The 16,754-nt window shown below is 43.6% G+C and overlaps 1 long non-coding RNA gene across 6 annotated transcripts; it reads right to left on the bottom strand.

The window, feature by feature from the left end:
• Positions 1 to 320: 320 nt before the first annotated feature.
• On the bottom strand, positions 321 to 16,577 carry LOC115939734 (uncharacterized). Of its 6 annotated transcripts, none has more exons than XR_014140538.1 (6): positions 16,013 to 16,575; positions 15,076 to 15,267; positions 9,589 to 9,702; positions 9,270 to 9,331; positions 4,093 to 4,280; positions 321 to 3,527 (listed from the first exon to the last, which is right to left on the bottom strand). It is a non-coding gene; the product is annotated as an uncharacterized LOC115939734 (long non-coding RNA). The 6 variants fall into 6 exon arrangements; XR_014140540.1 differs by lacking the exons at positions 321 to 3,527; positions 4,093 to 4,280 and adding exons at positions 4,406 to 5,003; positions 9,797 to 9,949 and having other exon boundaries at positions 16,013 to 16,577; XR_014140541.1 differs by lacking the exon at positions 4,093 to 4,280 and having other exon boundaries at positions 322 to 3,527; positions 16,013 to 16,571.
• Positions 16,578 to 16,754: the final 177 nt, after the last annotated feature.

The following is a 16,754-nucleotide window of genomic DNA, read 5'->3' on the forward strand; positions in this document are numbered from 1 at the left end:
TTCCCTTTGCAAAAATTTAGCCTGTGAAAGAAGCCAACATAGAAAAAGATACATTGGACATGATACAGATGGGGAAACTCAAGTCCAGAGAAGTCAAATGATGTGAGCGATTGTAGGAACAGATGCAGGAGTCCATGAAGGACTCATGATGTAGATCAAGGAGACTGGGGGATGCAAAGCAAAGGGCGCATTTACTTTAATTCCCCCAATTTTGCTTCAGTCACCAGTTTGGTAAGAAAAGAATTTCAACCATCTGTAAGTAATCCAAAAGCCTTACTAACCTGCCTACCCACCCACCAACACCACCCCTCCCAAAAAAGAGAAAAGAAAAAAGCCAACTCCAGAGCTTGTACGCCTGTATTCGCCACAATCATTTCTCTGTATTACAGCTCTTGTCATCTTGCATTATACATGAATAACTAATCAACCAAATACAAACCCACTGATGAAAAAACGCATGTTGGATCTAGAATGTGAGTAGGGTAAAGAGTAATATTAATTTCACTGGTAAATAACAAAATGGGAGCACACGTGAGGGATGTTAGGCCAAGAATTGTTTCTGGACACTTCTAGGAAAGGAAACTTCCCAAGGGACATGGGGAAGAGGAAGACTAGGATCAGGTTCACCATATTGGAATGTACTGCTGCCATCTTTTCTTCTTCTCACTTTCATAAGCATAAGGAACATCATGGGTCAACCAACTGGCCATTTTTTTTTTTTAAAGATTTTATTTATTTATTTGAGAGAGAGAGAGTGAGAGAGCACAAGAGCGGGGAGCGGGAGAGGGAGAAGCAGACTCCCCGCCGAGCAGGGAGCCCGATGCGGGACTCGATCCCGGGACTCCAGGATCATGACCTGAGCCGAAGGCAGTCGCTTAACCGACTGAGCCACCCAGGCGCCCCCAACTGGCCATTTAAACCACTGTCTGCCTTACCCCGCTGAACAATTTGTGTAATAATCTTCTGCTCTTCGCTGATGAATGTATACGTGTTACTCTTAACTCACCAGTCACTACTGAAGTGGGCTCCAACAAAATCTTATGCTTTTCCAACTTCCATAGTGCATAGCACCATGCTAAGTGTGCAGTAGGTGTCCAATAAATGCATCCTGCCACAAACATCCTAAATGAAGTCCGTCTCTGCCTCCAGCATTTCCCCAAAAGGTGTTTCTTGACCACTAAGGATGAAACGCCTAACCTCCACATCCAGGGAGTGGTCTGGAAATATTTCAACTTTTCTCCTCTTCCTCCTGGATTTCTTGGTGGTGCCTGACAGTGTAGAGACCTTTCAACAGTCTTTCATGACTCTGAAATTTTCCAGTTCTAATCTTTCCTCACTCATGGACTCTCCTCCTCTCTGGCCTCCAGCAGTTTTTTCCCTTTGCACTTACAAGTACATATGCCCTGAAGACTTTGTTTTTCTCTCTTGTCATTCTTTCCTGATAAGATATTAATTACATCTCATTGCAAATCAGTGCATGTATCTATTATCATCTGTCATGTTATATGCAAGATGCCTGCTGATGGGCCTGTGTCTCCAACACAGACTAGACTCCAAGCTCCTGTTGGTGCTCTAATGCCCGGCCGGGAGTTGGCAGCAAGGAGATGCTCAGTATACAAGCCCCGCTGAGCAGACTGTCCTTCAAACTATGCTTGCAGGTAGGTTGGGGGGAGAGCAGTATCCCCATTATATGGAAAGGGCACCCCATCAGGCTCAGGGAGGCTAAGTAAACACTGAAAGCCCAATTCTCAGTCCTAGCTCCTGAGATTCTGTCTTCAATGCAATACACATTCCGATTTCGCCAGTTGTAAAAGGACTGTCAAGCTAATCTCGGTGCTGTCTACATACTGGCATCCAGTCCTTTTCATGCTCTTCTGAACAGGCTCGAATTTGCCAGTGCCTCTCTTAAAATATAGCCTGCAGGACTGAGCATAAAGCTGCATGTGGCCTGACCTGCCAGCACGCACTGGGATTACGGCCTCCCTCCTTCCACACTCCGCCGTTCTATTAATAGAGCCTGAGATTGCATTAGGGTTCTCAACAGCCTCCCTGCGAAGTAGGTTCACATCAAGCTTGTGATCAGCTAACCCCCCGGGTCTTCCTCGTGAACGCCTTCTGTCAAGCCAGACCTCCCCATCAGCCACTTGGGCAATTGATTTTTTGAATGTTCATGATTATCTGTGATCCAGACTAGAAGATACAAAGCCGGGGCTCGCCCTCGTCCCTTATGTGGCATCTGCTGAGTGGATGATGGGGTCTTGGGGCCTGCTCAAACCCAGAGGCGTGGCCATCCACTGCTGGGGGGCCTCCAGCATCACCGGGTCCACAGAAGCAAGAGGATGGTGACAGAATTAATTTCCTGGCTCACTTCAAATTATTCTTACGTTCATTCCTTCTCTGCTTGGGTGATGGTCCTTTCTTCATCTTGTTCTAATTCTGGGTGTTTATATGCAGAGCCTCTTCTTCCTCCCACCCATGGGCACAGCCACACTTTTGTTTCTTATGCCCTCTCCAAATGGTATTATTTTTAGCACGAGTGTCTTACTCAGCAATTCGCTGTGAAGTCTGTCCTCTATTGTCCTCACTCCTGATCTTTTCTCTGATTCCTTTCTTCCCTCTGTCACTGTGTGTCCATACCACGGGTAGCTACATAGATGTGATTTCGGCCTATATGAACCCCCTTCGGAGGTTACAGTGCTTTCTCCCTTTCCTACCCTTCCCTTCATTTGTTTTTCAGCCACTTGGAACTGGTAACTGTATAAATTGCAGTGCGGGGCTATCGTCGTGGGCCTCGGTTTCAACTTCCGGAAACCTCAGGATCTGTGGCGCTTGGGTCTCACAATTTGACGGCAGGGCCCGGGAGCTCTGGCATCTGGGGCCAGGAGGCGAGAGGCAGCTTCTCTCTCCTCCGCCAGCAGAGGGAACTGAAACGCATGGGCGCAAGAAGGCGTTCCCCAGAGCCACCAGAAGAGGGCGTCATACCCACGGTCCTCCAAAGTTGGAATTCCTCACACAGAAGCAGATCCGGTCCCGTTGGCCTCCAGAAGACCCAGAGATATGACGGGATGACACTACAAGCCATGCTTCCTATTGCTGTTTTGGCCACCTCTAATACTGGGTAAATGGGAAACAGCTAAGGATTTTGAAGAAGTGGACCCAACATTTGTCCAAACTAACGGGTGGTTTTGTGGGTCGAGCTGGGAGCTGGTTGCTGGCGACCTGGCAAGCTGATGGGGCTCGGACGCTAGACGGTGAAAGCCTAGAGGAATGTTTGGAGGTCCCAGACATAACTGCGGTGTGTGTGAGGGGGCCTGGGTGGAGCGGCCCCCGCACGTTTCCAGCTGTGACACCGAGGTTTCTGTTCGGCAAGGCAGAGCGCGGTGGGGATGGGGCAAGTGCCCAAATGGGTGCAGAGGTGTAAGGGAAGGTGACCGCGGCACCGAGTCAACCATTTCCAGGTGGAGTTGAAAGGCAGAGCCATTTTCTCCTGCAGGCCCCGGCACCTTTCATCAAGACCAAATTGGTAACTGATTAAAAAAAGAGAAGAAGAAATGGAAGATTATGCCCAAGAGGCCAGAGGAGAAAATGGTTTCCAGGTGGAAAGGACCACCGCTCTACGAACACCACGGAGGGTTCAGGGAGCCCACTGTTCTCCCACCCCCCTGGGCAGCGCTGGGCGCCCGCCAGGTCTAGCAGGCAAAGGGCTCCCTAACTGCCAAGCAGCGGAGACGCTTAATAAAATATTTACCTACACGTATAAGAATAATGATGACTGAATGACAAATGGCAGTTAAACAGTTTTCAGCTGCAGAGGAGAGCAGCTCTGGGATATTGTCAGTGAAAACAGGAACTTTCTGTTTAATTCCAGAGGCTTCTCTCCTGTGCCTGCCACGCCCACACTCACCTAAGGGAGCCATGGTCGGGGAGGGGGCTCACCAGCATGGCACAGGGTGTCCCCTGCAGGGAGCTACCACCCAGAGGGGCTGGAGCCAGCCTCACACCCAACCCCAAGCTACTGACCACCTCTTACAACTCCTGAAGAATAAAGATGTCCTAGCTTCTGTCCGCCACCACACCTAGAAGGATCCTCACTGCGGTCACTCCATAAAAGATGTTGACATTTATTAGGAGTCTGACTTTTTCTCACTCAGCTAAACTTGTAAGCAGCATTTGCCCTGGTTGGGTGTGATCATTTTGAGTTGGAACAAGGAACGTGGAAGGCAGAGGGGACAAAAAGGAGCAAAAGTCTTCAACCACCCCACTCAATTTCTAGCTGTGTCCTATGGGAACATGGAAAGAAAAAAAGGAAAAATTTTGGCTAAATATGTCCCCCCTCCCCCAATTAGGGAGCTTTTTTTTGCATTTCCCTCTCCGGTCTGGGAAAGAAATAACAAAGCGAAGCAAATTTTCTCCATCGTTTAAATAGACTTTTATGTCTCTAAGTATACCAGACAATGTTGGGAGTAAATTACACATAAAGATATTTATATGTTAGATAAGTAAAGAGTGTTTGAAAAATACAGTTTCGCTTTCAGCCTCACACCCTCTGCCTTTGTTCATGTTCTTCCCAGATATTTTATATCTCCAGTTACGACTGTTAGAAAGATACCATCTTGGCTTTCCCATTTTACACAGATCTAGAAGGACCAACCAAAGAAGGGTCTGTATGCACATGCATATTTTCATTTTCTTGGAAGAAAACAAACTAGCTTTGAATTTAAGAGCATGCTCAGAAGTTGTAATTCTTGAGGAAAGAAGCTATTTATTTATTGAAGGGAAATACAAAGGGCCCATTACTTTCAGACATGAAATTTATACTTGGTGAAATTTTCATGACTAAAAACTCATTTCACTAAATAGTTTCTGGTAAAAATATGGTTTGCTTTTTTGGTGCAAAGTCTGCCATGTCTATTCTTAAGAGTAGGCTTGTAAGAGACTACGAGAGATGAAGCGAACATACTCTTTAATCAGAGAGGCACTTGGCTTGGCAGTGAAATGCAATCCTGAAAAATAAAGTACCTTGTGTGAAAAAGAGCAAGTTTAAATTAATCTTGCTTTTCCAATTTGAAAACATGCTCACGGTTGTTAGCCACTGAGTCAAGACATTTAAATCATATATATACTTTTATATCTTGATGGTGACCTTTTATAAGTGTGCAGTGGGAATAAGATGATGAGCAAAGCGATGCCCCAGAAAGAGCATTTTAGGTAACTGAACATGAAATGTGTTGCAATCTGATAACATTAATAATACACAATCACTACTTTATATCTAATATGCAGTTCATTTGGCCAGAGTCTAACTAAAACGCTCTATAAATGTTAGCATATGAATCCTGGTGCAAGCCTATAAAGTAAGCAGCTCTATTTTAGTGCGTTTTGAAGTATCTCTGTATTCGTTATCTATTCTGGATAACAAATTATCCCGATTTAGTAGCTTCAGACAACAAGTCTTTACTATCTCACACAGTATCTGAGGGTCAGGAATTGGGAATGGCTTAGTTGGGAGGTTCTGGCTCAAAGTCTCTCATGAAGTTGCAGTCAAGGCATAGGCCAGGGTAGCAGTCATCTGAAGGCGTGACCGGGGCTGGCGGATCTGCCTTCAATGTGTCTAGTTCACAATCCTGGCAAGATCGCGTTGCCGGCAGCAAACCTCAGTTCTCCATGTGGGCCTCTCCATTGCGCTACTTAATCGTCTTCATGATATGGCAGCTGGTTTCCCCCAGAGCAAGTGATCCAAGAGAGAGAGCAAGGTGGAAGCCATGATGCCTTGTGTGACCTAGCCTTGGAATTCACCCACTGTCATTTCCCTCTCATGTTGTTCATTAGAAACCAGTCACCAAGGATGGCAGACACTCAGGGGGAGGGGAACCAGGCCCCACTTCTTTTTTTTTTAAGATTTTATTTATTTATTTGAGAGAGAATGAGATAGAGAGAACATGAGAGGGGGGAGGGTCAGAGGGAGAAGCAGACTCCCCGCCGAGCAGGGAGCCCGATGCGGGACTCGATCCCGGAACTCCGGGATCATGGCCTGAGCCGAAGGCAGTCACTTAACCAACTGAGCCACCCAGGCGCCCCCAGGCCCCACTTCTTAGAGGAGTATTAAAGAAGTTGTGGTTATAGTTTAAAACCACCATGACCCCCTATTTACAGATGGGGCAGTTGAGATGGATGGTGGCTGATCAGCTCAAGGTCACCAAGCTGCTACTATGACCCTACGTGCCAGGTGGCAGGCTGTTTTATTTTCTCTCCGCTGTGCCAAAGCAAAACAAAGCAAAACAGAAAATGCCACATGCCTGACGTCACTGCACACAAATTCAAAAACTGTCTCTTTAAAATGGCCAAGATCGTCTAAAAGCAGTAGTGGGCTTTATGTTTGGAAGTGGATGAAAAAGACATTAGACTGGAAGGTAGGAGTCAGCATCCTCTGAATCAGCTCTGTGACTTTGTGAAGAAAACACTTCTCTCGGGGATGGTTTCCTCCTTTGTAAAACAAGATGGGTTCGCTAAATGGTTTCCAGACTTAGTTGCCCATCACAGTCCTCGGGGGAATGAAAGACTCAATGGCCTTATAATCTCCAGGAATCTTTTTTTTTAATTTCTTTTTAGAGAGAGAGAGTGCACACGCATGCACGTGTGCTCATGTGCATGTGGCGGGGGCGGGGGGGAAGGACAGAGGGAAGGGGAGAGAATCTTGAGCAGGCTACATGCCCAGCACAGAGCCCAATGCGGGGCTTGATCTCATGACCCTGAGACCATGACCTGAGCCAAAATCAAGAGCTGGACGTTTAACCGACTGTGCTACCCAGGTCTCCCCAATAATCTCCAGGAATCTTTATAATTAAAAGGCCCTTGGGAGTCAGATGGACAGTTAAGCATATGCATATGCTGAGCTAGATTACTTCTCATGCTTCCCGCTCAAACATTATTTGAATGCCTCCGTCTGACTGCATGTACCCAGGAAAATCAATGGTGCTCAAGCCTGCAATCATCAGGGAAATGTCAGAAAAATATGATGCCTGGGGCCCCTCCCCAGGCAAAATAAATCCGACATTCTGGGGGAGAGCCCAGGGATCATTATGGCTTGCTCGTTTTCATCAGTATGTTTTAAATAATTGTGTTTAGCCTTGGTTGCACATTAGAATCACTTGGGAAGTTTTAAAAAAGACCCCTGCCCAGGTGGTCTCCCAACCAATTAAATCAGAATCTTGTGGATGGAGCCAAGCATCTGTGCTTTTTCAAGTTTCCAGGTGATTAGAATGGATAGCTGCACTGACCTATGTTTGCCTCATTTGAGATAATGCCAATGCCACCTCACCCATAAAAAATTGTTCACAAGTTCAACTATACTTCAATTTAAAATAAAAATTAAAAAAAAGATTATTCAGAAGAGAAATTACTCAGAAATCTTAGGTGCCACAGTACTCTAAGAAAAAATGCATTTGCAATGGAAGACATTAAACATTTGAAATGGAAGTGAATTCCATTTCTGGCAATATGGCAGATGAAATAATTTTAATCATCCTCCCACTATAGCCCATCTCTAAACACTGGTCAAAATGCAATAAACACCCACTGCAATGAGCTCATGAGACAGTAAGGACAGGCCCCCGGTGCCAGAAGCAAGAGGGAAATGGCAGTTAGTATCGTGAGCAAGTAAGCGGAGATGGAGCTGGTCTTGGGCAAATCCACACAGGAAGGAGACTGTGGCTTGGGCCCATTCAAAGTGAGAAGGTGGTACTGAGATCCCCACTTTAAACTGGAACCCTCAAAAGGATGAATCGTTTTAGAAATAATTCACTGGGAAAAAAATCTCCCTGGGGGCACAGGAAGATAAGAAAATTTCACTGTCTTGTCATGACTTGAAAGTGGAGAAAGAAGTCTTCACTGAGAATTTGGGACTATAGCCCAGCCTTCATGTAAATTTGGGGCTGGAATTTACCCTATCTGTACGATCCAGGAATCAGGAACCCCAAAACTGAAAAGCAAAGATAAAGATACAGACCCTACTCCAAACGACAAAATATACATGGATGTAATCCACCATAATGAAAATGGAATAGATACAAGTGTCCCAAGAACCTCAGGAAACAGAACTATCAGACTTATAAAGTACATAAGTTTAAAATTATGAAAGACATAAAAGAACATTTGGACCATGAGAAAATAACAGTATTTTAAAAAGGTAGATTTGAAAGAACTAAGTAGAACCTCTGGAAATGACATATATAGCCACTGAAATGAAAAGCTCAGTGGGTGAGTTACACAGCAGATGAACCATCGCTGAAGAAAAAAACTGAAGAAATTGCCCAGGAAGCATCACAGAGAGACAAAGCGAAGGAAAGTCTGAGAGAAAGGTTCAGGGTATGTTGCCTAGAAAGAGATGGTCCATTATATACCTAGTACAGGTACCAGAAGGAGAACAGAGAGAGAATGTAGGGGACGCAGGATTTATACAGTGACCGTTTGCAAATTTGATAAGAAAACATCAACCCTGGGGCGCCTGGGTGGCTCAGATGGTTAAGCGTCTGCCTTCGGCTCAGGTCGTGATCCCAGGGTCCTGGGATCGAGCCCCACATCGGGCTCCCTGCTTCGTGGAGAGCCTGCTTCTCCCTCTCCCTGTCCCTCTCGCCCTGCTTGTGTTCCCTCTCTTGCTGTGTCTCTCTCTGTCAAATAAATAAAATATTAAAAAAAAAAAAAAAAAAGAAAACATCAACCCTGAGATTTTGGATGTACAATGAATCTTGAACCAGGTAAATAAAAAGAAATTCGCATCTGAACACGGCATGGTAAGACCGCAGGGAGCCAAAGACAAAGAGAAAATCTTAAAACCAGAAAGAAAAGCCAGATTCCCTACAAAGAAATGACAGCAAACGTCTCAACAATAGAGAAACAACAAAATGTGTCTTGAGGGTAAAATAAACTTTCAGTCTAGATTCTCTCCCCAGAGAAATCATCATTCAAGGATGAGAGGGCAGTCAAACCATTTTATATTAATGGAGAAAGCAGGTCACTCATATAACCTCCCTGAAAGTGATACTAAAGGGTATGTTTCAAGGAAAAGGGCTGGTAATTAGAAAAAAGGAATGGTAGGCCAGAAACAAACGTGAAGAAATGGGTAAACATGGGCAAATCTACACAAGAACTGCATAAAACTAAAGTGACAACAGTGATTAAATTCAGGGGTATTAAAAGCAGGTGGGGTCTCAAATAACAAGCAACAGTAACACGTACGAGGAAGGATATAATTGAAGTAGAATCATTCTTACCTTATTGTATAGTTGTAGTGGCGTTGGATCAAGTGCATATGTTGAAAATTCTAAAATAACCACTAAAAGAATAGAAATAGAACTTACAATTCTAAATTAAAAGGAAAGGGGGACAAAGAATTCTTGGTCAATTTAATAGAAAAGAAGTAAACAAAAACTTAAGAGAAAGCAAATAAGCAAAAGGTGCAAAATGAGACTGAAGGCATCAATTCTAAAACATCAGTAATCAGTAGATCAATAGGTTCTCTTACATGTTGCTAGTGGGAGCACACATTGAAACAACACTTTGGAAAACTGCTTAGCATTATCTTGTACATACCTTATGACCCAGTCATCACTCCAAAGAAAAATTCTTGCCCACAAAGCACCAGAGGACAAGAATGTTCATTATAGCGCTGCTCATAACAGCAAAAAATTGCAACAACCCAAAGTCCTGTGACAGAAAAATGGACAAAATAAACCGTGGCAGCGGTACCCAACAGAGTATTATACAGTCAGGAATAAGAATGAACCCACAACCAGGGCACCTGGGTGGCTCAGTCGTTAAGCATCTGCCTTCTGCTCAGGTCATGATCTCAGGGTCCTGGGATTGAGTCCCGCATCGGGCTCCCTGCTCAATGGGGAATCTGCTTCTCCCTCTCCCTCTGTGTGTGCATGCTCGCTCTCTCAAATAAATAAATCTTTAAAAAAAAAAAAAAGAATGAACTATAACCAGATGTAATAATCTAGCTGAATCATAATAACAGGATGTTGGGTAAAAAATATAAACCTCAGAAATTTTTCATAATAACTTAAAAAAAGTGTGATAAAAATTTGATAAAAATTTTTAAGAAGCAAAAGAATAATAAACTCAAGATTGAGATTAGTGGTTACTTCAGATGGAAGAAGATGGGGAGAAGCATATAGGTAGTTGTAAGTCATTGTTACTGCTTTTGTTCTCTAATTGAACAACAGGTTTACAGGTGTTCATAATATCAAAAAACAAAATAAAATTAAGGCCATGAATATACCCAGTGATGACAGTGTGTTAATCCCAGAGATTGTGGTTAATGTATTTTTGCACCCCAAGTTTCATTAAAAACATCACATTAAATATAAATGGACAAAACTTACTAGTCAAATAAATAAGTGAACAAGATCCAGCTATATGCTGTCTATAAGAGACTCACCTAAAACTTAAAGACATAGAAAGGTTGAAAGTAAAGGATGGAAAAAGATATGCCAAGCAAATGCTAATCAGAAGTTGGAATAGTTATATATTTTTCACAGGCAAAGCAGACTTTAAAGCCAGAAGTACTAGGGTTAAAGATCATTTCTGTATAGTTGATCCTTGAACCATGCAGGGATTAGGGATGATGACCCCCTGAGCAGTTGAAAATCTGCATATGACTTTCAACCCCCCCAAAACTTAACCATCAATAGCCTATTGTGACTGGAAGACATAAACAGTCAATTAATACATATTTTGTATATGTATTATATACCATATTCTCACAATAAATAACATAACAATTACATATTTTGTATGTTATATGTATTATATATGGCATTTTTACAATAGATAACATAAAGTTGATTAACACATACTTTGTATGTTATATGTATTATATACTGTATTCTCACAATAAAGTAAGCTAGAGAAAAGAAAATGTTATTAAGAAAATAACAAAGAAGAGAAAATATACAGTAATTTCACAGTACTGAACCATCTTTATTTTATTTATTTATTTATTTATTTTTTTAAAGATTTTATTTATTTATTTGACAGAGAGAGATAGCGAGAGCAGAAACACAAGCAGGGAGAGTGGGAGAGGGAGAAGCAGGCTTCCCGCCGAGCGGGGAGCCCGATGCGGGACTCGATCCCAGGACCCTGGGATCATGACCTGAGCCGAAGGCAGACGCTTAACGACTGAGCCACCCAGGCGCCCCTGAACCATCTTTATTGAAGAAAGTCTGTATATAAGCAGACCCGCACAGTTCAAACCTGTGTTGTTCAAGGGTCAACCATATATATTAAAGAAACAATTCACTGTGAAAACAGTATATCTAAGCTTGCATGTACCTAGTAACATAGCCTGAAAATATATAAAGCAAAAAGTAAGACAAATAAAATGTAAAAAACAGAAAAATGCACAGCCATAGTAGGAGATATTAACAGCACTTTTTGACATGCCTTATCACATACTTTTAAAATATAGAAAAAATAAAATTTGAGAGATTTTTAGGAAAAATTGGCAAATTCAATCATATAAGGAGATTCTGATATACTACTATAAAAAGTGATAGATCAAACAGACAAAACATTAGTAAGGCTACAGAAAATCTGGGTAACATAATTAAGAAGCTTGATTTTTTTTTTTTTTAAAGATTTTATTTATTTTTTAGAGAGTGAGCGAGAGGGAAACAGCATGAGAGGGGAGAGGGTCAGAGGGAGAAGCAGGCTCCCCGCTGAGCCGGGAGCCCGATGTGGGACTCGATCCAGGGACTCCAGGATCATGACTTGAGCCGAAGGCAGACGCTTAACCATCTGAGCCACCCAGGCGCCCAAGAAGCTTGATTTAATAGGTCTATATAGTATGCTACACTTACCAATTAAGGCATACCCATTCTGTTTTTTTTTTAAAGTAAGCTCTATGCCCAACATGGGGTTTGAACTCTCGACCCCAAGATCAAGAGTTGCATGCTCCACCAACTGAGCCAGACACATGGAATATTCTTTTCAAAGCCACATGGAATATTTATAAAAATAGACCATTTGGCAAAGCAAGTCTCAACAAATAACAAGAATCTCTTTTATATAGACCACCTTCTCTGACCCTCATTCAATTACCTTAGATATAAATAACTAAAAATCAAAACAAAAAAACTTATGTTTAGAAATAAAAAGATACACATGTATTGAGCCAAAGAAGAAATCATATTTGAAATCTAGTCTTTCCCTGGGATAATAATAAAAATTCTCTCTATCTTGTGGAATGTAGTTTGAGTGGTATTCAGAGTGAAATCCATAGTCTTCTATGTTACAATCAGAAAACAGAAGGCTGAAAATTAATTACTTAAGCCACCTATTAAAAAAAAATGTTTAAACATCAAGAGAATAAACACAAAGAGAGCAGGAGAAAATAATACAAGATATATATTAATAGTACACATTATGTATTATATTCTTCTATGTGCTATATATTCTTAGTTATATGGTGTATATCCTCTTATTCTTATATACAAGAATATAAGATATATAATAATATATAAAAATAAAAATTAACAAAACCAAAAAATAGTGTTAACCAAATTAAAACCTGATTCTTTGAAAACACTAGTAGAAAGAAGAAATATTAGTTAAATAAAGGGAGATTTCTGGCACCACTGATCCAGAAAAGAGAAAACACATATACAATAATACTAGGAATGAATAAATGAACATGATGGATAGTTGCAGCAGAGATTAAAATATATTAAGAGGAAATTATCAACAGCATTTTGTTAATACATTTGGAAACCTAGTCGCTATGAATAATTTCCTTGAAAAATATAATGTGTAAGAACTGACTCAAGAAAAATATAAAACTCAAAGAGATCCATAGCCACTAAAGAAATGGAATCAGTAGTTAAAAACCAACCTAGGAAATGTTTATCCCATACCCAGACATTTTACCGGAAAGTTCTACCAAACATTCAAGGAACACATAATTCCAATTTTATACACACTGTTCCAGAAAATGAAAAAAGAAGGAACATTTACTAGTTCATTTTATGAGGCCAGTATAACCAGACAAAGGCAATACAAAAAGGGAAAATTGCAGCCAATTTGACTTATGGACATGGATACAATAAATCCTACCATTAAATTAGATGTTGACCTTCATTCATTCATTCAACCTTTCATTTGTTCAACAAATATTTATTGAGTGTCAACCATGCACTAATAGGCACTGTGCTAATATGTGGAGGGCAGAGCTTATGGTTTGGTGGAGGAGATGAGCAACAAAGCAAATGACTGCACAGGGTAAGGTACATAGAGGACATTCTGGTAAGATAACAGTGCCTTCCAAGAGGGATTTGACCCTGTCAGAGAAAGCTTTCCAGGTACATTAATGGAGTAAGAAATGGTGTGGGAAGAATGCTTAGAAGGTTATCGCAGGGGCCCAAGTGGGAAATGTGGGATGCAGCAGGAGGAAAGATGAATTTGAGAGATACTTAGGAAGTGAAACCCACACTCCTTCATGACGGATCACACATGGGAAGATGTCAACCTCGAGAAGGGCCAACCTTGTCTCTAGGATGGCTGGGGTTCTGTTGACCCATATAGTGAAACTTAAAAGAGTTTTAGGTTCAGGGGGAAAATGCATGCGTTTTTGGACATGTATGTTGAGTTTGGGGTACCTCCAGGAAGGTGAAGTGCAGACAGTGAATAGGAAATTAACCAGAGCCTGGAGCTTTGTGGAGAGCTCAGGCCAGAGACTTTAATTTGAGTAGCACTGGCAAGTAGGTAGTATTTAAACCCACGGTTCAAAGGAGCTCATCCAGGGAGGGTGTGTAGCTGGGGAAGAGAATGAACACCAGTATTTAAAAGAAAGGCAGAGGAGGAGTCAGAGTCAAGAGACAGAGAAGAAATGGCTGGAGAGGTAGGAGGAAAACCAAAAGAATGTGGGCATCAAGGATGCCAAGGGAAGAGTGAGTTACATGAAGGGAGTGTCTAACAGTGTCATGGGCAGTAGAGAGGGTAGAAGACTGACATTGCATGCTGCTGGAATTCTGACCCGGGGCTGCATTAAGCGAGTGAGCTGGAGAAGAAATGCATAATAAATAATAAGTCATTCCAAATAACATAGTGCAATAGGGCAGCAAGAGAGAATTTTTTGGGACAATGAAACTCCTCTGCATCTCGGATTCGTTATCATGAAGACAACTCAATCCTATGCATTTGTCAAAAACAAAGAATTATATGAGAAAAGTAAATATTACACCATATAAATGAAAAATCAATAAGTAAAAACAACGTAGTCATGGAAATATAAGATCAAGCTCTCTCTCCACCAGTGACTTTATAATTGCAGTGCTAGCCCCTCTTGGGGTTTTAATTCTGTTCAGGGTCAGCTTGCATAGGTCTATAACAGGGAACAAGGGCACCCCACTCTTGCCTTGTGAAGGACAGAATAAATATGCATGCAACAGAGCCAAAGGGCAACAGAGTGATGGCCAGAGCCCCTCTTAGGAGCTGACTGACTGGTGGGGGTGGGGTGTAGCCTGGTGAGCTTGGCTCCTCTGGGACCCTGATGAAAAGACCAGAGGGTTGGATCAGGAAAGGCCTTTCTACCTCTGATGGTCTGTGGTTCTAGTGCAAAACTCCCAAACAAAATCCAATTAGCTCTGTTGTCTGCATTTTGTTATTGAGAATAGTCATAATAGACAATCACCATAATAACAACGGGCTCTTCAACACACGGGGACCCCAGATGATTTTGGAAGCAGCTTGGAGTGATGGGAAAATGCTTGGGTTTGTGGCTTAAAGCTCTAAAGTGCCTTCAAAAAACATCATAGTAAGTAATGATTGGTAATAAGCACAACCCGCATAGGTTTGCAATAAAAAAGAGACTTTTTGGGCGCCTGGGTGGCTCAGTTGGTTAAGCGACTGCCTTCGGCTCAGGTCATGATCCTGGAGTCCCGGGATCGAGTCCCGCATCGGGCTCCCTGCTCAGCGGGGAGTCTGCTTCTCCCTCTAACCCTCCCCCCTCTCATGCTCTATCTCATTCTCTTTCTCAAATACATAAAATCTTAAAAAAAAAAGACTTTTATACTTACTTACTTCAATCTCTCCTCTCACCCCATCAATCCTATCAGTGAGGAATTATCCCAAATGTAGGAGGCAGGGAGATTAAGAATCTGGTCATCCAAGGCTTTGGCTAGTGTTGGGATTTTCCAAATATTCCACTTTGCCACGACCCACAGTGGATCTGGTACAGTTTTGCTGTTGAATGTATTCCACTGTGTCCTAATCCTATGAAAATTAATGGAAAAGTGTGAACTGGGCATCAATTCATACTTAACATTAATCTGAGTATTTGATGAACCACAACTTTATGTTGCCCCTCATGCCATATTAACTCAATTTATTGTAATAATTTAAAACAATACGGATAATTGTACCCTTATTGTTTTTAAGACCCCATAAATTGAATCCAGTCTGAATCTGGCCAGCCTGGAATCGGCTGGAGAAGTGTGCGATGCCTTCGGGAAGCTACCGGCATCCTCTTTTTGGGGGGTTCAGGGCGGGGAGGGATGAAACCAGTATTTATTAAGCACCTACTGTGTGCCAGGACCTGCGCAGCGCACCACACTGCTACCAAGGGGGTAGTGGGTGAGTGTGTCTGAAGCCTTCTGCTACCCTCAGCCCCCTCCCCAGATGGGGGTGGGGGTCCTGGGGCTCTTTCAACCTCATGCATTTTACTATCTCGGTATAGAAATTATAAAAATATATAACGAACCGGTTGGAGAGGGGTTTCCTGAAAACCACCACCCTTCCCAGCCATCCCAGAGATGCTTCAAGAGTATTTCTCACTACATACAAAAATTTACTTTGAACCCCAACCATTTGACCTTGACCCCTATAAAGCCCATTTTATTATATTTTTTAAACTCCGTATGATTAACGCGGAAACCCTCTCTTCGGCACTTTCTCACCACTGGAATCGCGTCAGTTTCTCAAAGTTCCAAAATAACCTTTCCCCGGCACGGATTCATACCTCTGCCGGGGAAGGGCGGGGAGCGGCGCAAGACGTGCCGGTGTGGAGCCAGAGCCAGAGCCAGAGAGAACTTCCAGCGCCAAAGGAAAATAAAACTTGTGGCTGCTGTTTGTGCGGGAGGGTCTCCTCAATCCGGAAGCTCCCCGATCCTGGGGGGTCTCGGGGCCCGCCGAAGAGCGCCACGGTTTGGGTTTGATCCCGACGTCCTTGACCTAAATTTCTGCGCGGTGGCTGGAAAAAGGGCGCAGGGCTGGGCGGGCGGCTGGTGCCATCTCCGGATCCCGGCGGCCGGGGCCGGCGAACTTGAATGGAGAGGCCGAACTAGAGGGGGTGGGGGGCGTCTTCTCCCCTGCCCGAGCGAGGAGCGGCCGCGAGCTCCCCGCGCCTCCCCCTCCCCCGATCCACCCGCCCCCCGCAGCCCATGTGATCCAGGGAAGTCGGGGTGCGCTCCCCCTCGCCCGGCCCGCCTAGAGGCGGGGCCCCCTCCGGCCGTGGGGTTCGCGCACCGCCCCCGTGGGTCCGGCCGCGGGGGGCCGAGTGTGCGCGCGCGGGCAGGCGGGGGCCGCACCGGGGTGCGTGACGTCACCGGCATTGGTTACACGACGTTCTAGAACTCCGCCCCACGTGCGCCGGGGAGGAGGGGGAGGAGGAGGAGGAGATGGGGGTGGGGAGGAGGAGGGGGAGAGGTGGGGATGGGCCGGGGGGGCGGGGACGGGGGGGTGTGCGAGCAGCGGGGCTGAGC

The sequence above is a fragment of the Leptonychotes weddellii genome, chromosome 15 (genome assembly GCF_054177405.1).
Source record: "Leptonychotes weddellii isolate Sample4059 chromosome 15, ASM5417740v2, whole genome shotgun sequence".
Lineage (NCBI taxonomy): Eukaryota > Metazoa > Chordata > Mammalia > Carnivora > Phocidae > Leptonychotes > Leptonychotes weddellii.